At 42.4% G+C, this 26,998-nt stretch overlaps 1 protein-coding gene across 4 annotated transcripts in view; it reads left to right on the forward strand.

The window, feature by feature from the left end:
- LOC129696213 (protein tyrosine phosphatase type IVA 3-like) overlaps positions 1-26,998 on the forward strand; it is a 94,547-nt gene that overhangs the window by 21,959 nt on the left and 45,590 nt on the right. The window contains exon 1 of one of the 4 annotated variants that reach the window (XM_055633883.1): positions 11,158-11,351. The exons of 2 other annotated variants lie outside the window; for them this stretch is intronic. The gene's annotated coding sequence lies outside the window, so the exon portion shown is untranslated. Of the gene's footprint in view, positions 1-11,157; positions 11,352-26,998 lie in introns of those variants that run through there. One more of the 4 variants, XM_055633880.1, reaches the window with a different exon arrangement.

Below are 26,998 nucleotides of genomic sequence, written 5' to 3' on the forward strand. Positions count from 1 at the left end.
CTCATCCCCAGAAATGAGGGTTGGCAGCATTGTTTGTTTATAATATTTGAACACATTGCTTTCTAGGCTGCAACATGTACATCTTGTGGTCTTCAGATAAGGAGAGTAAACTTTTAAATCAAAGAACCGGCAGACTATCAACATTTTATAGAATATTTTTTCGGACAATTCATTTGTTTAACTATTGTCATTCTTAGTGCATTCTCAGTTCATTCATTAGTTAAAAAACATTTTCATGATATTTGAATGACATTTGTATGCGTTGATGAATAGCATTTTCTGCAAAGTTTGCTTTAACTTGCTGATCTGGTGCATGTAATGGGGCTGAATTTGTATTGCATTAGTTTTAAAATGTTCTATTGATATTAATGTTAATAGCTGAGAGGTCGTTAAATGTGGTGGAGAGAGGGGATGTGGGGAAGGGGGAGAGAGTGGTAGAGGGAGAGAGGTGGGGGAGGGATAGAGGTTGGGGAGGGAGAGGGGTAGCGGGGAGTGGTGCAAGAGAGAGGGGATGGGGGGGGGGGGAGATGGGGCTGAAGAGGGGTGGGGGGAGATGGGGGAAGAGGGGGGGAGAGGGGGGAGAGGGAGAGGGGGGGAGAGAGGAGAGGGGGGAGAAAGGGAGTGGGAGAGGGGAGAGTGTGGAGGGAGGGGAAGAGTGAGGAGGGAGTGGGGGGGGTGTTGACGTAACTCGGCCTCGCGCTGCCGTTGCAAGAGGCGCCGTGCGCGGGAGAGCTGGACAGCAGCCATTTGAAGTTGACAGCAGCCGCTATGGCCAGACGCGTTCGGATCTCGGGTGAGCTTACAGTTTAAATGTAGCAGCAGCTTTGCTGCCTTAAATTAATGGTTCACTTTACCATCGCTTCCAGCTGTGAGGTGAGGAGCGGTTAACAGCGGCGATGAACGGTTGGGGGGGGGGGGAGAGAAAGAGTAGGAGGAGGGGAAAGCAGAGGATGCGAGTGTGAGTTAACTTGACATTAATGCAGGCGGGCGGGCGGCTGGGCCACACAGTTTTAATACAACCTGTGTTTTGGGGCAAGTTGTGGGCGGAGAGTCTCAATGGCCATTATGTTCATCACTTGATCACGCGCTTTGACGCAGGCGGCGTAGCTGGGGCTGGAGCTAAGGCATATGTAAATGAGATCGATTACAATTGGCCTTCTGTCGGGAATGGCATTGTGACATCACCTGTTTCCCCATCGCGCGGTTGTGGGAGGGGGGGTGGGGTAGGGGGCCTGCGGTATCACACACACACACACACACACACACACACACACACACACACACACACACACACACACACACACACACACACACACACACACACACACACACAAACACACCCAAAAACACACAGGCGGGCGGAGGGTGGGGAAAGGGGGAGGAGGAAAGGGGAGAGATTGGGGAAGGAGAGGAGATGGGGAAAGGGGGAGGAGAGCGGGGAGGGGGGTGTGTGGTAAGGGGGTGGAGTGGAGGGGATGTGAGAGGGGCGGGGCATAGGTGGAGGGAAGGGGAGAGAGCGGTGGGGGGGGGGAGAGAAATGGAGGGTGGAGTGGGTGTAGGGGGGAGTGGTGGACATGGGAGAGAGGTAGGAAGAGTGGTGGAAGAGGGAGAGAGGGGGAGAGTGGGTGGGGGAGGGAGAGGGATGGGGGAAGAGGGGAGAGAAGGAAGAGAGTGGGTAGGCAGGGGGAGAGGGGTAGGGGGGAGTGGTGCAAGAGGGACGGGTGTGTGGGGGGGGAGGGGGAGAGGGTTGGGGGAAGGGGGATAGAAGTGGGGGGGGGAGGGGTAGGACGAGTGGTGGAAGAGGGACATGGGTGGGGAAATGAGGGAAGGGGGGTGGGGAAGAGAGGGAAGGGGGGTGGGGGGAGAGGGGGGGGGGAGAGGTGTGGGTTGGGGAAGGGGAAAGAGAGAGGTGTGAGGGATGGGGAAGAAGAGGTGTGAGGGATGGGGAGGGGAGAGAGTTTGAGAGGGAGGGAGGGGAGCAGGGAGATGGGGTAAGGGAGGGGAGGGGGAAGAATGTGGAGAGAGGGGTGGGGGAGAGAGGGGGAAGAGTGGGGGGGGGCAGGGGTAGGGACAGTCCATCTATTCCCTATCGCCCCCAATCCTCTTTCTCTATTCCCACACACGTGATCACGCGCTTCGACACAGGCTGCGGGGGGGGGGGGGGGTGCAAAGGCATATGTAAATGCGATCCATTCCGATTGGACATCTGTGAGGGATGGCATTGTGACATCACACAATGGAACGTTCTGCGACATCGGGGGGGGGGCTAGGGCTGGAGCAAAGGCATATGTAAATTAATCCATTCCGATTGGACATCTGTGGGCATTGTGACATCACACAATGGAACGTTCACCAACATTCTGTGGGTGAGAGCTGTTTATTTTTAACATTTTGAATTTTTTTGGGGTGGGGGAAGGATTTTATTAAGAATGTGTACATAAACACGACAACATATAATGAGGAGTGGATTTGAGAATGTAAAAGTGAAATCTCTAACGAAATGGAAAAAATCTCGGAGTTTCAGCGTGTGGTTTTGGCGGACCAAGGAATCAAAGGGCAAAAATCTATTCTGAAAAAATATCTGAAAATGGAATCTGACACACGCACAGTTTTAATATATAGATAGATATGATATGATGATATGCAAGATACAAGATACAAGGTAGTTTTAATTGTCACGTGTGCCTAATGGCACAGTGAAATGAATTTCCATACAGCCATACATTAAAAATCAACAGGACACAACACACTATAGAGTTGACATAAAACATCCCCACACAGCAGAATCAAAGTTCCCCACTGTGTGGGAAGGCACCAAAGTCAGTCTCTTCCTCCTCTATTCCCCGTGGTCAGGGTCTCCCCAAGCCCTCCGCAGTTGGCGCTACGGGCGGCCCGATGTTCAGGACCGCACGCCGGGGGATTAAAAGTCCGACGTCGGGGCTGCGGGACGTCCTCAGCGGCGTGGACACAGAGTCGGCCCCCTCCTACCGGAGTCTGCTGCTTCCAATGTCCGTAGGCCGCGCCGGGTGGAGACTGCTGCTGGAACCCTCTGCAAAAGACTCCACGATGCCGTTCAAATCTCTCCGCACCAGACGATGTTGGAGCAAAAATGCTCTCCAACGGCGACCCAGGTAGGTATCACTCCAGCGTGTGCCGCTTGTAGCAGCCCTGGTCCAAGGAATCAAGCTGGTAGGCCGCGAGGTCGAGGATGCGACTGAAGAAATATCGCGTGCCAAAGACTGGGAATTTCTGACACCCTCCCCCACACAACACAAAACTTTAGTCTTAAAAATAATAAAAAAAGACAGAAAAAAACAGATAGGCTGCAGGCAGAGGCTGCTGCCAGTGATGGTGATATGATTGATGGGAGAGTTTTTTACACACACAGATAGTGATAGGTGCCTGGAATGCACTGCCAGGGTGGATGGTGGTAGCAGATATGATAGTGACATTTAAGAGGCATGTCGGCAAGCACATGAACCTTAAGGAAATGGAAGGATATAGATAATGTGTGGGCAGATGAGGTTGGGTTAATTTTGTAGCATGGTCAGCACTGACATCATGGTCAAAGGACCTAATCCTGACTTTATATTCAGTGCCCTGACATTTGACGGCAAGTATGCCATGTACCTTTCTTAAGTCTATCTACTTGTTGCCAATTTCAGGGAGCTATACACCCCAAGATCTCTCTGTACATCAGTGATCTCTCTGTACATCAGTGTTCTGAAGAGCCCAGCTATTTATGATGTACTTTCCCCTTGTATTTGACCTACCATAATGCAATACTTCACATTTGTCGATTAAACTCATCCAAAAATGTTCTGCTTGTATCTCTAATTGATCCATATCCTGCAGTATGTTTTGATGACTTATTCAAAACTGCAAATAATCGAGTTCTGCAAACTTATGATAAATCAGTCCATCTACATTTTTGTCGAAGTCTAGACACAAGAAATGGCGAATGCTAGAATCTTGTGTAGAACACAGTGCTGGAGTAATTTAGAGGGTCAATCTGAAGGTTCTCGTCCCCAAGTGTCACCTATCTATGTCCTCCAGAGATGCTACCTGACCCGCTGAGTTACTCCAGCACTTTATGTTCTATTCAGTAAATGTGACCATAAACACCAGAATGCCAAAACCCATCTGGTTCAAGAATGTACTTTAAGGAAGATTTGTCTCTCAAAGTCAAGATCACAACAAATTGATTAGCTCTTAACTGAATGGTTGTGAGGGGTGATTGATAACTAATCTTTATTCCACATTCCATAAATATTTTTTTTAAATATCACCTACATTTATCATAACAGATATGGTATTTGGATTCTTAATGTGTACTTAGTGTTACTGAGGATTTTTTCATAACATTCAAGGACGGACAGGAAGGTAAAAGTGTTCATTTCCAGTAGAGAAGCAAATGGAAACAGAATAAACTTAATTCCAGTTTATTTCTTTTGGGATATTTGAACCATTATAAAATTACATTGAGTGTGTAGCATTAGCTGAGTTTTGCTTAAAGTGAAACTATTTAGCAGTCTGGAGTAAATTATTTTGAAAGTATATTACCACGATATATTTGATTATCATTTTACTGACTAACTTCACTCGGGTACAATGCTGGCGTCGTGTTTCAATTCACTTGAAAATTGTGAATTTAAGTCCCACCCGTTGTGGTATTTTAATTTAGTTTATTAAATAATATGGAATGCTTTATTTTAAACTAATCTCAGTAATGGCAAATGGGAAGCTTTGAATTTTAGTAAAATTGCATCTGTTTTGCTTGTGCCCTTCAAGGCAATAAATGTGCCAAGCTTACCTGATCCAATGTAAGCATAACTGAAAGTCCACACCAATGTGGGTGATTGTTATGAGGGCCCTGAAATGGCTGTGAATCCTGCTACATTGATACAAAAAAAACCCATCCAGCATCAACCCATGCTATGGATTTGGACAAGTTAAAGTTGCTCCTGGACCAATGGATCGTTGTTCTCATCCTCTTGGGTACTTAGCTCCAGCATTAACAATGAGGCTGAAGTATTTTTGAACCATGTTCGGTCTGATGTTTTGAGTGGATCATCTTACTCGGCCTTCTCTTGAGATAACTATCATTATGGAAATCGGTCTTGAACTATCTTGACACGCCAGCAGTGTATTTCCAATTCAAGATAGAATGAAACTTGAAGGGAAACCCGATGGTGGTATTCACATGCACCTGCTGTTCGTGTCCTTCATGATGATAGAGTTAATGGAATTTGAAGATACTGCCACAGTTACCTTACCAGGTAACTGCTGCAGATTTGCTCGATAGTACCCACTGCTTTATTCTCGATGGTGTTGAGTGTTTTACGAGTTCTTGACACTATTTCTACATGCAAATGGAGAGTAATCCATTGTGCTTGTCTTGTGCCTTTATTGGCGGTGAAAGACATTGGGGTATGAGGAGTTGAGTCACTTGCTGCAAGGTACCCGCCCTCTTGATGATGTTAGAAACTTTAACAATAGTAGTACCTTTCAACGTACAAACTCGGTGGTTAGATCCTTCATTGCTGGTGTTTGCTTGGCATTTTGCTTTCACTTCACACCCCATGTTCGCCATTACTTGCTGCTTGGAGACATGGTCCGCTTCATTTGTTGAGAAACTTTTAAATTAATATTGTGCATTCATCAGCAAACATCCCCATTTCTGACTTTATGATAGAATAAACATCATTACAAGATACAAGATACATTTAATTGTCATTTGGACCCCTTGAGGCCCAAACGAAATGACGTTTCATGGCTTCATCATTGATGAAGCAGCTAAAGCCGGTTGGGCATTGAAAATTGTCTGATGAATTCCTATAATTGTATCATAGGTGGAATGTTTGACCACAACCCACAACAATTATATTCCTTTGTTCAAGCTATAATTCCAGCCTTGGGAGTGTTTTACCCTTGATGCCAATTGATATCAGACATGATCATAGAAATTTAAATGGAAGTGGTTGCTAAAAGAGGGGGAAGGGGAAATTGTTGCTACTGGTTGTTTAATCTTCATTAAAGCTTTATCTTCTGAACAAAGTGAATACTGTACAGTTAAACTATAAATACACCAAATTAAACTTTTGAATTGGTTTAGAGTAAATAGTAGTTTGTAAAAGGATGCACCCATTTTGCTTGTAATATTTCAAACATGCAGCACAAGCTTTAAAATATAATTTGTGGTAGCATAGACTGCCTAGAATAAAAGTACCTTTTAACCAATGAACCAGAAAACTGTTGTTCTGACGTACTTGCAAGATCACTGCTTCCTCTTGTTTCCCATTAAAGGCCCCATTGATGTGGGTGGCTGCAGTCTTCAGGGAGGGCCTTCACAATAGGGCTGGTTTGCAGTACTGTATAAACTTGATCAGTTTCCTGCATGGCTTGCAGCGCAATAGATCTGGTTGCTTGGATCTGAACTTCGGCCAACAGGCAAAACTTCCTGCTCTATACTCAACATTGTGACTTACTTCCTTGACAGCTGTCTGGCCTTGATTCTTGACTAATAACCCTGAAGATTCTGATCTCAGACTGAAAACAGTGTAATTACAGCTGGTGGGTGAAAAGCTAAAATTAATTATTGTCAGTTTCCAACAAGTACAACATCCAGTTTCTCAGTTATTCTTGGAATAGTTCTTTATTACCTTGATACAACTATTCTCAAAAGTGAAGCCCTCTTAAATGCTCTCCAATTTATACTTCTGTATTATCCACACACCAAGTCATCTAGCTGAACTTATTCTTGCATTGGACAACTCACCCTTCCACACAACTCGCTATCTCCAGATCAAAGTTGTAGCTATGAGCACTCACACAGGCCCAAATTTTGCCTGTCTTTTTGTGGGATATATGGCACAAACTTTGTTTCTGTCCTACCTGGCCCACTCCTTCAAATCTGTTTGTAGTACATGGATGGCTACATTGCTGCTGCCTTCTGTAGTCGTGCATAACTTGACAATTTCATTAATTTTCCTTCCAATTTCTATTCTGTCTTCATGTGGTCAATCTCCAAAGTTTTCTTTTTCTGGATCTCTCTCTTTCTTTGAACTTGGGATCGTTACCAACATTCATTATACACCTACTTCTCAGAAGGAGTCTATTTTGATCTCTGAAGAAATGTTTCACCCAGAGAGTTGTGAATCTGTGGAATTCTCTGCCACAGAAGGCAGTGGATGCCAATTCACTAGATGTTTTTAAGTTCGATGATTTAACTGGATGATTTAGCTCTTTGGGCTAAGGGAATCAAGGGATATGGGGGGAAAAGCCAGTACGGGGTACTGATTTTGGATGATCAGCCATGATCGTGTTGAATGGTGTCGCTGGCTCGAAGGTCTGACTTATCTACTCCTGCACTTATTTTCTATGTATATTTCAACCTGAAACATTGCCTATCCATGTTAGAGTCATAGAGTGATTCTGTGTGGAAACAGGCCCTTCAGCCCAGCTTGCCCACTTCGGCCAACATGTCCTCGCTACATTATTCCTACCTGCCAGCATTTGGTCCGCATCCCTCCAAACCTGTCTTACCTGACTAGCTGCAATTTTTTACAATCATCTTAACTATCTGCAAAGCCACCCACTTTTGTATCTGCAAATTTGCTAATCTTGCCGTATATTTACTCCAGAAATGCTGTCCAACTCACTGAGTTACTGACGCATTGTTCTTCACAAGATTCCAGCATTTGTGATTCTTTGTGTATTTATCTTGTAGATCTCTTGTCTGTCAAATTTACTCTGATGTTGTACAGTTGCTTCTGAAATGTCTTTGTATGTAAAGTATGGATGGATACCTCTCTATCCATGGGCGGAAATCCGGGGGTGGGGGGGGGGCAGGGGACATTCTCCTCTGAATTAGACTCTGAAAATTTCATCCTTTGTTAATGATAAACACTAATCCATTCATATTCATTACAAGCTTTGTAAAGTATTGTGTCGGGCTTAATGAGTAGTGTACTGCAGAACGATTTGAGTCGTTTATCACTTCATTCCTCTGACTGAGACGAACGATGTGTTAACTGTCACTGTTAACTGCTACACTGACATGCATTCCTTCTTCCTCAGTAAATATAATTGTGTTTAATAAATCCAAGAATACAAAGTTTTAGGTTGCCTATAAATAATGCAGATCATTTATATATTGCTTGGTTTTAGCAGCTTGGATTCCATACTACAGCTTGAAAGTGTCCTGTCCTATATTATGTTGTCCAGCTTGTTGTCCAGTGTATTTTAAATCTGTAGTACAGATCTGCACTAATTAACTCATTCTAACGGCCTGATAGTAGAAGCGACCATGTCGCAGGGCTGGAAACTGGAAGAATCCTGAGCTAATTACCATCCACAGGGCCCACGGCTGAAGCCACCCAAGCCATGCGTGTGTGTGCGTGCGTGTTTTGTGTGTGGTCCCCCCCCCGTGTTTTGATAGCGATTTCTGCCCCTGCCTCTATCAATATTAACAAACTCCTTGACTGCATCTCATTTGGTTCCTGTTCCTCTGCTCTCAATCCTTCTTCTCTAGGATAGAACAAGGATAGAGTTTCCTTAATCCTCACCTTCCACTCCATCAGTCCCTGCAATCAAAAAATCTTTCTCTGGAATTTCTGCCAATTTCAAAGAGACTCCACCACCTCGACCCAAAACGTCACCTATTCCTTCGCTCCATAGATGATGCCTCACCCGCTGAGTTTCTCCAGCATTTTTATCCACCACCAGACTCTTCTTTCCCTCTACTCCCATTTTCAATATTTTGCCGGGACCATCACATTCCTACCTGGTCCACTCTTCCATTTCTATGTTACTTTTTATGAATTCTACCCAGTGATGCTGCCTGTCCCGCTGAGTAACTCCTGCATTTTGTGTCTATCTAGTGTAAACCAGTATCTGCAGTTCATTCCTACACATTCTGATTTGTTATTTCCTTTCTCTTGTTTTGTGATTAATGTGACCTTGTGACCAGTGACCTTGATATAGTATATACAACATAAAATCAATCATATCCTGAATCATGGACATCTGCAAATGTTCATGTCAAGTTGGTGAATGTATTCCTGATTTCTAATCAGTACTTTTTCGATCCCACGGTGTAGACAGAGGGATTGGGTCATAGATAGAGATAGAGATAGTTCTGCTCTTGCTCCCCTTCCCCCCGTGTGCAACAAGGACAGAGTCCCCCTTGTCCTCACTTTCCATCCCATCAGCTGTCGCATACAGCATATAATCCTCCAACACTTTTGCCACCTCCAAAGGGATCCCATTACTGGCCACATCTTCCCATCTCCACCCTTTTTGCTTTCTGCAGAGACCGTTCCCTGTGTAACTCCCTGGTCAACTGGTCCCTTCCCACCCAAACCACCCCGTCCCCAGGTACTTTCCCCTGCAACCGCAGGAGATGCAACACCTGTCCCATTACCTACCCCCCGACTCCATCCAAGGACCCCAACAGTCTTTTCAGGTGAGGTTCACTTGCACCTCCTCCAACCTCATCTACTGTATCCACTGTTCAAGGTGTCAACTTCTGTATATCGACGAGACCAAGCACAGGCTCGGCGATCGCTTTGCTGAATACCTCTGCTCAGTCCGCGTTAACCCACCTGATCTCCCGGTTGCGCAACACTAACCCCCTCCCATTCCCAATCTGACGTTTCTGTCCTGGGCGTCCTCCATTGTCAGAGTGAGGCCCTGTGCAAATTGGAGGAACAGCACCTCATATTTTGCTTGGGTAGATTACACCCCAGCGGTATGAACATTGACTTCTCTAACTTCAAATAGACTTTGCTTTCCCTTTCTCGCCATCCACTCCCCCATCACAGTTCTCCCATCAGTCTTACTGTCTCTGACTACAGTACTGATCTCTGTCCCGCCCACTCCCCTGACATCAGTCTGAAGAAGGGTCTCGACCTGAAACGTCACCCATTCCTTCTCTCCGGATATGCTGCCTGTCCCGTTGAGTTACTCCAGCATTTTGTGTCTATCTTCGATTTAGAACCTGCAAACTTCTATGGATTATAACCACAAAGTCTTTGGAACGCTGGTTACATGACCAAGAAAAATGATCCAGCTAATCCAAGTGTACATTTAAAAGTGTTTCTCATCTTCTGATTTTTAAAAGACTAAAGGAATGTTGCCCTCCTTGGAATGTATGTTGCCTATTGTATTCCTGAATGGAGATAAATGTCACAGCTAAGGTAGAGAACCCTCCCCATCCAATGTAGTTCTGCATCCAACACACCCCCCCCCCCCCCCCCCCAACCCTTAAGGACAAATCTTGTTTATATTAACAACTTTAGACTTTTTATTTGCAATCATGTTCTCCTGCTAACTGCTTTCATTTTATTGATTATAGATGCATCTTGCAGGAATTGGTAAAGCTGTGTGTAATGGCAAGCCTTAAATGGATTCACCATTTTCAAATCACCTTTGCTTAAGTCTTTATGGTTGGCTGTTGGCACAAAGGTTGCTGAATTTGTCGTATTACTCGAGTACAAGCTGCCTGTTCAAATATTTAAGGTTTTTGCTAGAAATTATGAGGGGGTCAGAAAATCATCACTGTAGTTTTTCAATTATGTTCCAGAATGTGATGATATTGTGATTTTCTTAAGGTAAAAATGACAATAGGCTGCTATTTGAAATGCATCTCTCTTCCTCCCATTTCCCCTCCACCATTAGATCTGTGAATTATAATTCTATTGAAATTTTGCACATGCTGCCACTGCAGAGTTTCAGTCCTTGTCTTTCTTTTTTGTAAATATTTATTAGAAATGAGTGCAAATTCTCCTCTGGTTTGGTGTTCGACATGCCTCAGGATGTGTATCAAAATGGAAAGCATACTGTTCTGTAGAAGACGGTAGACTGCTCCAGGTGCTGGCATTAATCCAGAGAAACTAGACCTTGCAGATCTGTGTTATAGCCAGCTGAATGGCTGTTCCGTTCCCCACTGAGGCGGCCTCTTATTTTTGCTCTCCCTGAGCTGTCATTTGAGATTGCTAATTGGACACAGACTTTGCATAGACAAACAGTGACTTACAGGAAATGCATGGTTTGGAGTTTATCTGGGAAGTAAAGGGAAGGTCCGAAACAGTCAAATAGTCTGAGGCAAGGAAAGTGTAGCTGCACTTTATAGTTCTCTTGGTATTTGCTTAATAATCAAATACATTTATTTCAAATTTATATTTTATCAAATGTTTTTGAAAACAGCATTGTATTCAGATTATCAAGCAAAAAAAACTTTAGGAGGGAATGTGAAATCCTTCTCTGCAGCTGACGGGATTTTCCAAAAAGGATGACAACAGGATTTTACAGTTTGTGAGCAGGAAGTAACCACCACATTTTGTCACTCAGTGAGTTTATTTATTTTACACATTTAAAAGGTTTATTTAAAAACATTATCTAATCAAGATTTGTTGTTGTATTGGTGTCAGATATCTAATGCAAATATTGGTAATTGAGAGAGATACGAGTCTCCCTGTTCATATGTATCAATGTGGGGATACTTAATTCAGCAGTCTGTTACTAAACAGTCTCCTGATTGTGTTTTGTATTATTGAATCTTCACAGTTCCTTGTCTTTTGACTTTTAGTTGCTGTCAGGCGTATGCATGCTAATGAAAATTTAAAAGAATTAGCACTTCATCAGAAAAATATCTGCATAAAAATCTTTGCAGACATTTTAATGTTTTAAATATAACGTAAGATAAATCATGATTTAAGCTAATTTCTGCAAAAAGATGAGAAATGGTGCACAACTTTTTTTGTGCTGTCCCGGGCAGTACTTTGGATGAAATGGCTGCAACATGGTTGATGTATTATAAAACTGATTGCCGTTTTCATTTACATTGCATGTTCAAAATCATAATTGCAGTGGGGCTTGGAATATATTTTTACATTTCCCATTGCAGTAGCATGGTGAGTTAAATAGTCCATATTTGATTCGGAAGAATTCTTCGACATTTGAGTAAAATCTATGCAATCTGGTCTAAATGTATTATGATTTCATTTGTGTGTGGTTGGTCAGTCTTCATGTACAACGTTTGGGTTATTTAACCTGGAATTGGGGATTTAGTTTTTAAAAGAATGGATTCTGTTCTCTCTACTTTCATAAGGGACTTTGCAGATGAAATAAGTTTCATATATCCAGAGTCATAAATGTCAACTCGTGGATGGTTTCTCATACATATCATGTAACATTTGGCATTAGGCATGTGACCCTAGCAGGTCAGTGGCAGTCATCATTGATCGCTGACCAGATTGGAGCATGTTCCAAGTCTAAAAGTGTGCATATAATATAACATTGTTAATTTCATATTTCACGTTATTTTGTTAAACACAAGAATCGACACCTTCACCGGACTTATTTATTTATCTCCACTTGAGCAGAGATACTTAAGATATATCAAGCCCAAATGTAACTTTGTTTCATTGGATGCTGTTTCATTTGGTTTACTAGGAAGTAATACAGAGAGTTTGCCACAAATTTGCTGTTACATTCTGCAGATCTATATATATCATAGGTTTTATAATTTGTTCAAATGGAGTTGATTGTCATGTGCACGGTGACCTACAGATACAGTGAAAAATTGTTTGCAGCAGCATCAGAGGCACACAAACTTGGGCAAACATACGAAAACAAATTATACATAAATTCCTCAAAATTCTAAAAGACTGCAAAATAAAACCAACACAGCAGCGAAAAATCATAATTAGAAAAAAAAGGTGGGCTATAGTATTCAGTTGTCGTGGTATGATTTGGGGTGTATAGGTTGGTTCAAGAACATGATAGGTGTCGGAAAGCGGCTATTCCTGATATTGGTGGAGTGAGTCTCTGCACCTCTTGCCTGTTGGTAGCAGCTTAATCTTTACTTCCTATAGCATTTGTAGTTTTGGTCATATGTTGAAAGCAAAATTCCCAATGTAATCTATGCAATGCATTCAGCACATCTCAAAATTCCTCACACGTTGTGTTCTGGTTATCTGTTCTATCCGTAATTTTACTTTGCCATTGATAGATACAATTGCTGGTGTAGCTCAGTAAGTTAGGCAGCATTTTTGGAGAGAATGGATAGGTGACGTTAAGTGTTGGGACTCTTCTTCTGATTGATTGCAGAGGGGAGCGGGGGTAAAACCTGGAAGAGAGAAGAGGGGCCAGACGCATCATGGCCAGTTTTTTTCAGTCTGTCTGAAGAAGGGTCCCATCCTGAAATGCCACCTATCCATTCTGTCCCGCGATGCTACCTGACCGACTAGCTGAGTTACTCCATTTTGTCCACTTTGGTATAAACTAGCATCTGTTGCTCCTTGTTCGTTTGCCATTGGTGTTTGATAGGAAAATGTATTGACTTGGAAATTCAATCTAAGCATATTGACTTAGAAATTCAAACAAATAATGCTTTTTTAAAACAATAATGCGTAACACAAAATAAATAATTAGTCCTGAGGTTTGCAGGGTTTGAGTGTGTTTGTTAGCATGACCATCGCACCATCTGATAACATTCAGTTTTGGGAAGGTAAATGTGCAAGAAGGTATTAAAAGATTACTTTTTATAATCTTAGTGATTCTTTATAAATTGCAGCATGTATTTCTGTCCTGTGTATGGCCAATGTAAACATTCAGTAGACTGGGCAGCATAAGTGACAAACTATGTTAACCAGCTGTATCACATTTTGTTCTGCCCATCTTTAATTTTCTTTGCCCATCCTCCTTCCCCACACTATGATATCTCTATAACTGAACTAATATTTTGTGACTCGGAAAGTCAAAACAAATTTGAGGACTCCTCTGTCACTGAAAAGTGGAGTGGTTAACTTGTGATATTGATCAATGTACACCACTAAACAAAATAATTTAACTGCATTTACCTTTACAGTTCATATTGACAACCTCGCTCAAATGATTGGGGCTGTGGTTGGTATAAAGGGGAGGGGTAAAATATAAACAGTAAATGATCTTATCAGCTCAGCACAACTGAGCTTTGTCGTTGCAGTCAGTACTAAGTCCAGGAACAGAGTAGGACCAGCATCTGATCTGCAGCTTGTTTGATCCAGGTTGCAAGATGGAAGGCAAGAACCCACCAATTAATTTTGTTAGCTGGTATGATTGCTTTGATGATCATTTAGCTGAGCACTTGCCCGCACAAGGTGCTTAACTTGTTCCTGCAATTTCAGATTTGACGTCCATGTCTTTCATTGCCTTGATTCAATGATTCAGACCTGTTGATCATTGCATTTACCAAGCAATTTGAAACTCTGGGCTTATTTTTGCCCAAATCTGTCTTTGAACCGTTTTAATCTGCTGATTTGATCTCATTAATGTGCTTTACGTTTTGTGAAGAGAACATGAATCCATACGCTCATAAATGGATTTATGATCGGGGATCGTGCCAGCCAGCCACGGTATTTCTGCCCAAATCTGTCTTCTCCCTCTCCCTCTCCCTCCTCTCCGTTTTAATCCCCCCCTGCTCCCCCCTCCCCTCCCCCTCCCCCTCCCCTCTCCCTCCCCCTCTCCCTCTCCCTCTTAATATTTGAGGAATAAATATTAATGTTAAATCTTTGTGATGCATCATCTATACCCGTTTACATAAATCTGAAATGTGACCTATTTAGGTTCTCCAGAGATGCTGTCAAACCCACTGAGTTATTCCAGCACTTGATATTTTTTTTTGGAAAGCAACATCTGCAGTTCCATGTTTCTAATCTCTACCCTCGACTACATGGGAACCTCTTTCGCAAAAGGCTAAATGAGGCATCATTTACACTCACTACACTGCAGAGTTAAGATGCATTATGCATTAAATTCCCTTGAACGAGTTTTGAATCGACTAATCCAGGTTAGGGTGTGTTTATTTCCTTCGCTCCATAGATGCTGCTGCACCCGCTGAGTTTCTCCAGCTTTTTTGTGTAGGGTGTGTTTATAATTGAACTGATTGAGGACATGTAGGGAATAAATTGCCAACGTGGGATCTATTAATTTTAATGAGAATATGGTAACATTTAAAGTGACTGGAAGATGTCAATTAAATAAGTGGCTCCTTGAGAACTCGCACAAGTGTGATGGACTGAGTTGTTTTCTGGATTTAATTTTTTTTTTTTCCCTGAGAATAAAAATATTCTAAGGTATATCTGCAGTTTCCTATTATTAAATTACACAAACTTCTAATGCCATCAAATTTTCAGATGTCATCAACTACAGGCCAAACTATCAAACTTGATGTAAATTAGCTTATGGCTAAGACAAGGCAGATTTCATAGAAAAATAGAAACATAGAAAATAGGTGCAGGAGGAGGCCATTCGGCCCTTCGAGCCAGCACCACCATTCATTGTGATCATGGCTGATCGTCCCCTATCAATAACCCGTGCCTGCCCTGCTCCCCATATCCCTTGACTCCACTAGCCCCTTAGAGCTCTATCTAACTCTCTCTTAATTCCATCCAGTGATTTGGCCTCCACTGCGCTCTGTGGCAGGGAATTCCATAAATTCACAACTCTCTGGGTGAAAACGTTTTTTCTCACCTCAATCTTAAATTACTTCTCCTTTATTCTAAGACTGTGGCCCCTGGTTCTGGACTCGCCCAACATTGGGAATATTTTTCCAGCATCTAGCTTGTCCAGTCCTTTTATAATTGTATATGTTTCTATAAGATTCCCCCTCATCCTTCTAAACCCCAGTGAATACAATCCTAGTCTTTTCAATCTTTCCTCATATGACAGTCCCGCCATCCCAGGGATCGATCTCGTGAACCTACGCTGCACTGTCTCAATCACAAGAATGTCCTTCCTTAAATTAGGAGACCAAAACTGTACATAATACACCAGATGTGGTCTCACCAGAGCCCTATACAATTGGCATGAATTTCATTAACAGGTGGCCAAGTTGCTAGGGAACCATATGGTGGCTCAGCAAATTAGTAATTGTCCATGGATATTCAAGATTAACTAATCTCTAAAGAGACTGTGTGCTTTATATATCTGCATCTTTTAGCTGTGTGCCCACGTGTGTGCATGTTGTGAGATAGGAAATGTTGTTTCATTTCAGTGTATTATAAACAATTCTGAGTAAAACATTAGATGGTGAGCTGGATGCAGAATGAAGCCACCTCTTCCAGTTGATCTCATCCAAAAATAAAGAAATTGCACACAGGGTACTGTTTATGATTTTTTTTTTGCTAGTTGATAGTCAATAGTGGAATTATGCCTGGAAGGTCATGTTTGACTAATCTTGAATTTTTTGAAGAGGTTACTAGGGAAATTGAACAGGGTAAAGCGGTGGATGTTGACTATATGGACATCAGTAAGGTTCCACATGGAAGGTTGGTTAAGAATGTTCAATTGTTGGGCATTAATAGTGGAGTAGCAAGATGGATTCAACAGTGGCTGAATGGGAGATACCAGAGAGTAATGGTGGATAACTGTTTGTCAGGTTGGAGGCCGGTGACTAATGGGGTGCCTCAGGGATCTGTGTTGGGTCCACTGTTGTTTGTCATATACATCAATGACTGGATGATGGTGTGGTAAATTGGATTAATAAGTATGCAGATGATACTAAGATAGGTGGTGTGGATAATGAAGTCGATTTTCAAAGTCTACAGAGAGATTTAGGCCATTTGGAAGAGTGGGCTGAAAGATGGCAGATGGAGTTTAATGCTGATAAGTGTGAGGGGCTACATCTTGGCAGGACAAATCAAAATAGGACGTACATGGTAAATGGTAGCGAATTGAGGAATGCAGTTGAACAGAGGGATCTAGGAATAACTGTGCATAGTTCCCTGAAGGTTGAATCTCATGTAGATAGGGTGGTAAAGAAAGCTTTTGGTGTGCTGGCCTTAATAAATCAGAGCATTGAGTATAGGATGTAATGTTAAAATTTTACAAGGCATTGGTGAGGCCAATTCTGGAGTATGGTGTACAATTTTGGTCGCCAAATTATAGGAAAGATGTGAACAAAATAGAGAGAGTACAGAGGAGATTTACTAGAATGTTGCCTGGGTTTCAGCACCTAAGTTACAGAGAAAGGTTTGACAAGTTAAGTCTTTATTCTTTGGAGCGCAGAAGGTTAAGGGGGGACTTGATAGAGGTCTTTAAAATTATGAGACGGATAGACAGAGTTGACGTGGATATGCTTTTTCCATTGAGAGTAGGGAAGATTCAAACAAGAGGACATGATTTGAGAATTAAGGGACAAAAGTTTAGGGGTAACATGAGGGGGAACTTCTTTACTCAGAGTGGTAGCTGTGTGGAATGAGCTTCCAGTAGAAGTGGTGGAGGCAGGTTCGATTTTATCATTTAAAAATAAATTGGATAAGCATATGGACGGGAAAGGAATGGAGGGTTATGGTCTGAGTGCAGGTAGATGGGACTAGGTGAGAGTAAGTGTTCGGCACAGACTAGAAATGCCGAGATGGCCTGTTTCCGTGCTGTAATTGTTTTATGGTTAATAGTCTAATACGCTAAGAATGTTTGTCTACCAGTGTTTGGCTTCTAATTTTTGTTGCAATCCTATGCACTTTAAAAAAAAAAAAAAAAAAAAAAAAAAAAAAAATGTAAATAGTAGGGGGGAATGGCATGATCTACTGGGTAGCAGTTCTCTGTCTCCTTGTATGCTTCTAAAATGTGAACTACATACTGCAGGCATTCCTTGGCACAATTAAATACCATCAATTATGACTTTATCATCGTCCAAATGCATTGGAAGGATACGTGAATCAATGTCATTGACTTCTCTCAGACCAACATCAGTGGTGTTGAGGCCCTTATCCATTTGGTCAACGACATTGGGTAGGCCACATATCCACTGCAATAGACCCACTATTACAAGGTTTGTCATGAGAAGAGTTTGGCCTGTAGACAGAGGAAGAAAATACAAGGATATGTTCAAAGCCTCTTTGAAGATATGTAGCACACCCTCTAACTCCCAGGAAGCTCTGAACTATTCCAGTTTTAAGTAGAGGTGGAGCATTTGGCAAGGTATGGAGAAGCTCAAGGCCTGCACTGGAGACTTTGCATTAGCAGAAGTAGACATCTTCAAATTACCCACGCCGTCTGGATTGTCCTAACTCTTTAGTGAACTTGAAGCAGCATTGAATTGTTGGTGAATGACAGAATTGACTTCTCTTTCAAAAACATCTTCAATTACTGTATAGCTAGACAATTGGCTCCAGTGCCGTCATTACATTTGCTGGCAACGCCACTGTTGTTGGATGAATAATGGGTAATTGTGTCAGAGTACAGGAGAGGGATTGAAAGTCTGATTGAATGGTACCAGAACAAAAATCTTGTTCTCAAGGTTGCCATCGTTTCCATCGCAACGATTGCTCATCAATGCCTATTTTTCCTTAAAAGATTGAGGAGATTTGGTATGACAACAAATTTCAAACTTCTACGTATGTATGGTAGAGAGCATGCTGATTGCTGGCATCACAGCCTGGTCTGGCAACTTCAGTGCCCAAGAACAAAGACCTCAGAGGATGGTAGTCCCTGCCCAGTCCACCATTGAGCTGATTAGCTGAATAATGCATAATATCAGGCCATTTAGCCCACCAAATCCATCTGACCGATTGATTGTCCTTTCGCATTATGTTAACTGTTCAATGCTATCCCACTTTCACATCCACTCTCTGCATAGAAACATAGAAAATAGGTGCAGGAGGCCATTTGAGCCATTCATTGCGATCATGGCTGATTGTCCCCAATCAATAACCCGTGCCTGCCTTCCCCCCCCCCCCATACTAGTTAACTGGCCTCTGCATACTAGTGGAAATTTACAGAGGCCAGTTAACCTACACGCTAGCACATCTTTGGGAATGTGGGAGATTGGAGGAAACGCACGTGATCGTGGGGATGACGTGCGAATTCCACACGGACAGCACCCAAGACCAGGATCGAACCTTGGTCTCTGGTGCTGTGCGACAATGACTCTACCAGGTATTGATCTCGTCCCACTCAATGGGAGAAGCTACCTTAAAGGCAACCAACATCCCACATCACCCTGGTAATATGCTCATCTCTACCATCAGGAAAAAGGTACAGGAGCCTGAAAACCCTAACCACCAGGTTCAAGAAAAGCTAACGTCAACAGCTATTGCATTTTTGGTGGCCTGTTAAATTCCAGCAAAAATGCCATTGTTCCATTGTCGTTGCCTATTACAATTAAACACTCTTCATCGTGGTTTCATGATCATTGATTGGATAAAATATTGGTATGGTATTATCTTGATTATTTTAAGAAGTCTGGATTGAGAAGATGAACCTAAATCGCACAGTGGAAATTCTGGATTCACTAAAAGTGACCATAGCTTTTTCAGCTAGTCAATTGAAACTCGGCTCGTTCACTTGTGTTCCTTCAAGGACAGAAGCTTGCTGTTCTCGCCCTGTCTAATTTGTATGCAACTTTTGTCACATGGTGTGCTTGACTCGTATATGACTCTAAATGGTTTAACAAGCCGCTCACTTAAAAATGGCCTTTCATACAGTAAATTGGAATGAGAAATTAATGTGGAGGATTAAGGCCTTTTCAAAATATGTCAAGTCATGATTTGAAAATGCATTGCAAACTCTAATCTGTTTTCATTAGCCTAGATTACTAAAACTATTTGAATAATTACAATTTTACAATATTTTCCGAAGATGTATATTGATTCACAACTTGCAATTGATTGAACTACAATACCGGAGTGAAATATAACTGAAAGGTACCAGTTTGAATGATTAAAGCATTATTAATTAATTAATTGCAGTTTTAATTGCACTGTTAGTCAGGATTCTAAATTTAAATTTTCTTCCGTTTTCATGTAACAATTTCAGTCCAAAGTAATTCAAAATGTACAGTGCTCACTCACAATTGGTTTAGATTACAGATATTTGTAATGTGAACCAATTAAAGTACATTTTTAAGACTTGGTTAATTGCTGTTAACACGCATGTTATTCTGTCTAATGTGTTCCCAATATTCTTTTGGGAGGGATGTTGCATTTTGCTTGCAGGGCACATTCAATGTGCCTCTGCTTCCAGCCCTGCCTACTGGAGTGGTGATTACAGGTTGAATTATACTTTTCACTGGTATTTTTCTGAAATGTTACAAAAATGAAGCCATGATTTGTGCCTTTAATCACAGTTTACAAATAGAGTATTGAATGTCAGATCAATACGTTGATGCTCCTAATTGAAGTTACCTTTGGTGGTGCTAACATGCCTCTTGGCTGGATGCAAAAGGTGTAAAGCAGGAGTGGTTCATGGCAGTAATTCCATGCACTATCAAACTAGGCTTCTGCAGTATTTTGGCAAGAATACTACTGCTAGACTGCTCCATGGTTGATTGACTTCATAGTATTTGGTGCTAAATTTGAGTAGGGAAATATATTAACATCTGGCAATCCCATGTAATTATTCAGTTGGAGTTTGCATCCAACTGCAACATCAGTAAAGTTGAAATGATATAAATTGATTAAAATACTTCTACTTTGAATTTTAAAACTGCTGAATTATGTTACTGGGATGTAGAAACATTGGGGGGAAAAGGTGCAGGAGTAGGCCATCTAGCCCTTCGAGCCAGCACCGCCATTCAATATGGTCATGGCTGATCATCTAAAATCAGTACCCTGTTCCTGCTTTTTCCCCCATGTCCCTTGATTCCTTTAGCCTTAAAAGCTAGATCTATCTCTCTCTTGAAAACGTCCAGTTTTCGGTTCGGTATTCCGAAAAAAGCAAGGAATCATGGTATTGGTCAAAGGTCACTCATGATCAACATTCTCGGCAACTGCTGCTGCATGTATACAGACCTGCATTTCATCCGTAGTCAGGATCGAACACGGGTATCCGGTGCTGCGAGCGCTGTTAAATTGCTACTGGACCGTCCTCGTCCCCTCCTGTGTCCCATCCCTGTCCGGAGCTAACTCCAGCTTAACTCTGCCTGTCCCGCCGGTTTAACCGACAGCCCTGGACTGACGGGACACTGACCCAGAGCAGTGGAGTTGCCGCTTCTTCTCCGCACTGGCTGCAACCCTGGGCCGCCATTGCAACGGGCCGGTGTTCCGTCAGTCCAGGGCTGCCAGTTAACCCGGCGGGACAGGCAGATTTGAGCTGGAGTTAGCGCTTCTTCTCCGCGCTGGCTGTAAGCCTGGGCCGCCACTGCAATGGGCCGGTGTCCTGTTAGCCCAGGGTCACCCCGGACATCTCCGACCGCCTCCGGACAGGGGTGGGACACGCTGGAGGGGACGGGGACGGTTCAGTAGCAATTCAACAGCGCTTGCACCGCCGGAGACCCATGTTCGATCCTGACTAATGTTTATCGTGAGTGACCTATGACCTGGGCATGCGCAGCCGGAATACCGAAATCGCTTATAGGCCTCCACTGCTTTCTGTGGCAGAGAATTCCACAGATTCTATCCATGTCAGCACTTTATTTTCATTTGGTGCCTTCATCAAAAAGCTCAATGTCACTTCTAAAACTTACTAATAAATCTGTAAATTTACAGCCGATAATGTCTGGTTAGTTTGCGTCACTGATTCTTTGAATCTGTTCTAGAACCTTGAACTTCAGGGCAAGGCTGAGAAAATGCATGAATGGATTACATTAATCTTTTAGCTTTAACAGGTGTCAATATAATTATAAAATAGTACATCAATCGTAAGTTCCATCAGATTTAACAGTTTAATATGTACATACGTTTAGTATGGATGCTAATTGAATATTAATATTTAAGTTTCTGAAACATGAAAACTTAAGATGTGATCCATCAAGGAACAAAAACAAAACATGGCTGCTGTTCTTGTGTTTGTGGACAAAATGGGGCATCTTCAGTTGGTTGACTTCAGGCCCTGCATGTTGGTGATTCTGTGGTTGCTAAGGAAACATTTGTTTTAGTGTGTTCTTTCCTATAGTGCAAATGAAGCGGAAACAGCTGTTGTTGTTTAAGCTTTTAGTATGTTCAGATCTGCTTGCGAAGGAAACTCGAATAATATAGTTAAAATGATATAGGAAAGGGGGGGGGGGAGATGATGGGGGGGAAAGAGAGAGGGGGGGGGACAAGAGGGGGGGGGAAGGGAAAGGGGGGGCTCAGCGGGCCGGATGTTTACGGGGGGAAATTACCGACCCTGCTTTGGAGGTTCAGAATGGTGGCTTAACTGCCAAGTTTGTGCATTTCATAGAACATATTTCACTGTAACCTTCAGTTGTAAAGACCTTGATATTAAAAATGAATCCAGGTTAAGTATTGATCTCTGCTTTTAGCCACATTCAAACTTGACCTTAAATTTTAAGTATGTACATAATCTGGTCAATATTGAGAGGGTGCTGCTTTTACAGAGGTACTGTGCTCTAAGACATTGTGCAATGATCACTTTTTTAATAATCAAATTGTGTGCTGTATTCTACAATTTGACCTTCCCTCTTTTACTGCATGCCCATACTAACTGGCCTCTGTGCTCCCTAATCCTCTTCTGAGTAGACTAATTGCAAAGCAGCGGAAATAAAAAAATAATTTACTATAAAGAAATGGATGTACACCACAGGAATGCCAAAAATAATTATCTCTTAACTATTTTAGTTCAAAATTGAAGTTGGTTTATTATTGTCAAGTGAACCGAGATACAGTGAAAAAGTTTCATGTACTATGTGTCTTTGAAACGTCCCCAGGTTTGCGGATGACACAAAGCTGGGTGGCAGTGTGAGTTGTGATGAGGATGCTATGAGGCTGCAGATTGACTTGGATAAGTTGGATGCATGGCAGGCAGTATAATGTGGATAAATGTGAGGTTTTCCACTTTGGTGGCAAGAACAGAAAGGTAGATTATTATCTAAATGGTGTCGGTTTAGGAAAAGGTGAGGTGCAATGAGATCTGGGTGTGCTTGTACAGCAGGCAGTGAAGAAAGCTAATGGCATTTTGGCCTTCATTGTGAGAGGATTTAAGTTTAGGGCCCTGGTGAGAACGCACCTGGAGTATTATGTGCAATTTTGCTCTCCGAATTTGAGGAATGACATTATTGCTATTGAGGGAGTGCAGCGTAGGTTCACAAGGTTCATTCCAGGGATGGCAGGAATGACATATGATGAAAGAATGGGTCGATTGGGCTTGTATTCACTGGAATTTAGAAGGATGAGAGGGATTCTCATAGAAACAGATAACATTCTTAAAGGATTGGATAGCCAATGTTGGGGGGAGTCCAGAACCAGGGCTCACAGTTTAAGATGGTAGGCCATTTAGGACTGAGACAAGGAAAAACTTATTCACCCAGAGAGTTGTGATTCTTTGGAATTCTCTGCCATAGAAGGCAGTGGAGGCCAATTCATTGGGTGTTTTCAAGAGTTAGATTTATCTCTTGGAGCTAAATAAATCAAGGGATATGGGGGGAAAAGCAGGAACGGGGTACTGATTTTAGATCAGCCATGATCATATTAAATGGCTCGAAGGCCTGAATGGTCTACTCTTGCACCTATTTTTCTATGTTTCTATCCATTCAAATCATACCATGCATGCATACAATCAAACTACACAGAAGTATAATAGAGAAAAGGGAAGAATTGCCTGAGTGCAGAATACACTGTTACAGCATTGTTAGTACTACAGAGAATGTGCAGATTTTTTTTTTTGTTGGCATGGTGGGTTGGGATATCAGGCCAACACCCTTAGCTTTAAGAGGTCCATTCTATAGGCTAATCACAGCAGGGAAGCTGATAAGGGAGAAGATGGTATGACTGAGGTGTAAATGCTTCATATTTGTGGTTACATCTACAGTTCTCTGAAATTACTTGTGATCTCTGCAATTGCTTAAAGTAAAGCAGTGGCGAAGCATCTCAGTAGGGCACTTTCCACCGGACATCTGTACCATTCAGCACCATTGAATCAGAGACATGTACACCACACCATTTCCTGAAGTCGTAACTCCTTCATCTTGTTGGCATGAGGAGGGTGCTGTTATCTTGTTATCTTGACACCATGTTGCTCTGCTTTCTATCCTGCCAGTACTCTGTATCATTGTTTGAAATCTGGCCCATGGCTGGACATCATCTGCAAGGATATAAATGAAGTTGGAGCAGAATTTGGCTGCTCAGTATATAGTAGGGAGTATTATAAGGAGCTGAGAATGCATCTTTGTGGGACACCAACGTTGAGAATTATCGTGGAAGATATTTTGTCACCTAATTTATGGGTCAGGATGTTAAGGATCCAGTTGCAGAGGGTGGTACTGAATCCTCAATCCAGGAATTTGGAGATGAATTTGGTTGGAATTTTGGCATTTGAAGTATGAGGTATAGTCAATAATTAGGAGTCTGATGTAGGTGTCCTGGTTATCCAGATGTTCCAGAGCTGAATGTAGGGCCAGGGAGATGGCATCTAGGCTAGACCTGTTGTAACGGTCTTCCAGCTAGTCAGCACAGGTTTTGAGGCCAAGATTCTGGAGGGTATCAACCAAAGTGTCATTTGTCCATTCTCTCCACAGATAATGCATGATCTGCTGAGTTCTTCCAGTTCAATATTCCAGCACCTGCAGTTTTTGTCTCCATTCTTGGGGTTGGTCTGGTTAAAGTCACTGTTTATTATGAACCAGACCTCTGGGTACTTTTTCTTTGTGACAGTTCTAGTTACATATACAAAGAAAACGGTGGTCATCTGAAGATAAATAAAATGTATATATTTATTGCCTCTTCTGCCTGGTCATAATGAACAATATATAACCATATAACAATTACAGCATGGAAACAGGCCACCTCGGCCCTTCAAGACCGTGCCGAACACTTATTTTCCCATAGTCCCATCTACCTTCACTCAGACCATAACCCTCCAATACCTATCCAATTTATTTTTAAATGAGAACATCGAACCTGCCTCCACCACTTCCTCTAGAAGCTCATTCCACACAGCTACCACTCTCTGAGTAAAGAAGTAAAAAATGGTTTTCTAAAATCCATACTTAACCTCACTTGTTAACAATCAAGACTACTTGTGCTTGCAAGTTAGTTCCCGGCCATGTCTGGACTATATGTTGAGACTATGCAAATCTATGTATTGGTGTAGAACAATAATAAAGATTTAGTTGATTTTAGTTAAGGGAAAAAAGTTGTTCGGCATGGACTTGTAGGGCCGAGATGGCCTGTTTCCGTGCTGTAATTGTTATATGGTTTATCCTATCTGAAAAATTCCAATATTGAGGAATTAATCTCAATGGCCATAAGTCTCTTGTCAAGAACTGCTGGTAAGATTATGATTCTGTGCAGGAAGCTGTCAAGGGGCACAGACTTCTGATGGTAGCACAATTAATGTATACAATAAAATTATTTGTTGGACAAATGTTTTGCCTTCTCGGCTTTTTATTTCAGCATTTTTCATTTAATTAAAAAAAATAATAATTTAAACGTGCAGGATGCCAAAGCTGGTTGTTTGGTTTAAATATTCAGTCTCGAACTGTGAGCTATAGGATACTGGGCTGAATGCTTATTCCAAAGAGTGTAGGAAAGTAAATGAATTCGGTCATTTCCCTGGGTGATGTTCCCAGCGCCAAAGATGCCCTTCAAATTCCTGCATAGATCAACACAGCACATGTCTGTGGCGACCATGATGCTAGTCGTAACTAATCCCATTTCCTTGCACATGTCTGTATGCTTCTATTACCTGCATGTTCGTGTTGCGGTCTATCTGTCTCTTAAATATTGTTATCGTATCTACTTCTACCATCTTCCCTGGCAACGGAGAGAAAATCTTATTGTTTTGTGAGTGCTCAAGATCAGGCACGTCAAAGCCAAGAGTGAATAGGCTCAACCATATTTTGCGGGAGTATTGCAAATTGAATTTTCTCACCTTTGATTTGATTCCTTTATTGTCATTCAGACCTTTCGGTCTGAACGAAATTTTGTTGCCTGCAGTCATACACAATAATAATAAATAACAAAACATACAATAAACGCAAATTAACACCCACCACAGTGAGTTCACCAAGCACCTCCTCACTGTGATGGAGGCAAAAGTCTTGGTCTCTGTCTCTTTCCTTCATGTTCTCCCACTGCGCTGAGGCGATCCAGGCCGAAGATGCTGCCCTCAAGTCCAGCGGACCTCCGTAGTGATGTCGCCGCTGCCGAAAGCCAGAACGCTGTCTCCGCTCCGAATCGGCCCGCTACAGCCTCAGCTCTGAGTCCGGCTGCTGCCGAAAGCAGGAACACCGCCTCAGCGAGTCGGGCCACCTCTGCCTCAGCTCCGAGTCCCGCAGCCTCAGCTCCGAGTCCCGCCGCCTCCGAGATGGGCCACCGCTGCCTCAGCTCCGAGTCCCGCAGCCTCAGCTCCGAGTCCCGTCGCCTCCGCAAGATGGGCCACCGCTGCCTCAGCTCCGAGTCCCGCAGCTTCAGCTCCGAGTCGGGCCGGGAACGGGAAACAAGAACTCTTGTCATTTTCATTCCTACAGAATTCCTGGAAGAGCATGAGCCTTCTCTTGGGAAAAGTTTGGAAATGTGTTTTCCAATGTAGAAGGGAAAAAATGTTTGACCAATTTATTGTATTTCTTTGTGGAAATCCCATCGGTTTAGAGGGTTATCGGTCAAGTGTAGATTGGGCATGTTGGTCGGTGTGGCAAATTGGGCGAAGGGCTTGTTTCCACACTGTATGACTCTGACGTTCAATGACATACACTGTGGGTGTACAATTAGATTTACTGAAGGCATTTGAAAACGTATAACAAAGATATTGTAGATGATAAAAATTCAGAGCACCTTGCGGTAACATTTTGGCATGGGAATGGGTTAAAGATTGGTTAGTTGACAAGAATTGGACAAAAAATTGTCTTTTTCTGGCTGGAAAGATGTAATGAATGTGCCTCAGAGATTGATGCTGACTCAACATTTTACTATTTGTGTAAATGACAGTTGTGGAGACATCAAAGGTAAATTTTGTAAAGAGGAGTCATCAACACACTGTGTCGTTACTACTATTTATTGATAATACACAAATGTTACTGCCCTAGCTGTACATGGTCTGTCACAGGAGCTAGAGAGAGATCAATGGGTGGGGAGGT

The sequence above is a fragment of the Leucoraja erinacea genome, chromosome 4 (genome assembly GCF_028641065.1).
Source record: "Leucoraja erinacea ecotype New England chromosome 4, Leri_hhj_1, whole genome shotgun sequence".
NCBI lineage: Eukaryota > Metazoa > Chordata > Chondrichthyes > Rajiformes > Rajidae > Leucoraja > Leucoraja erinaceus.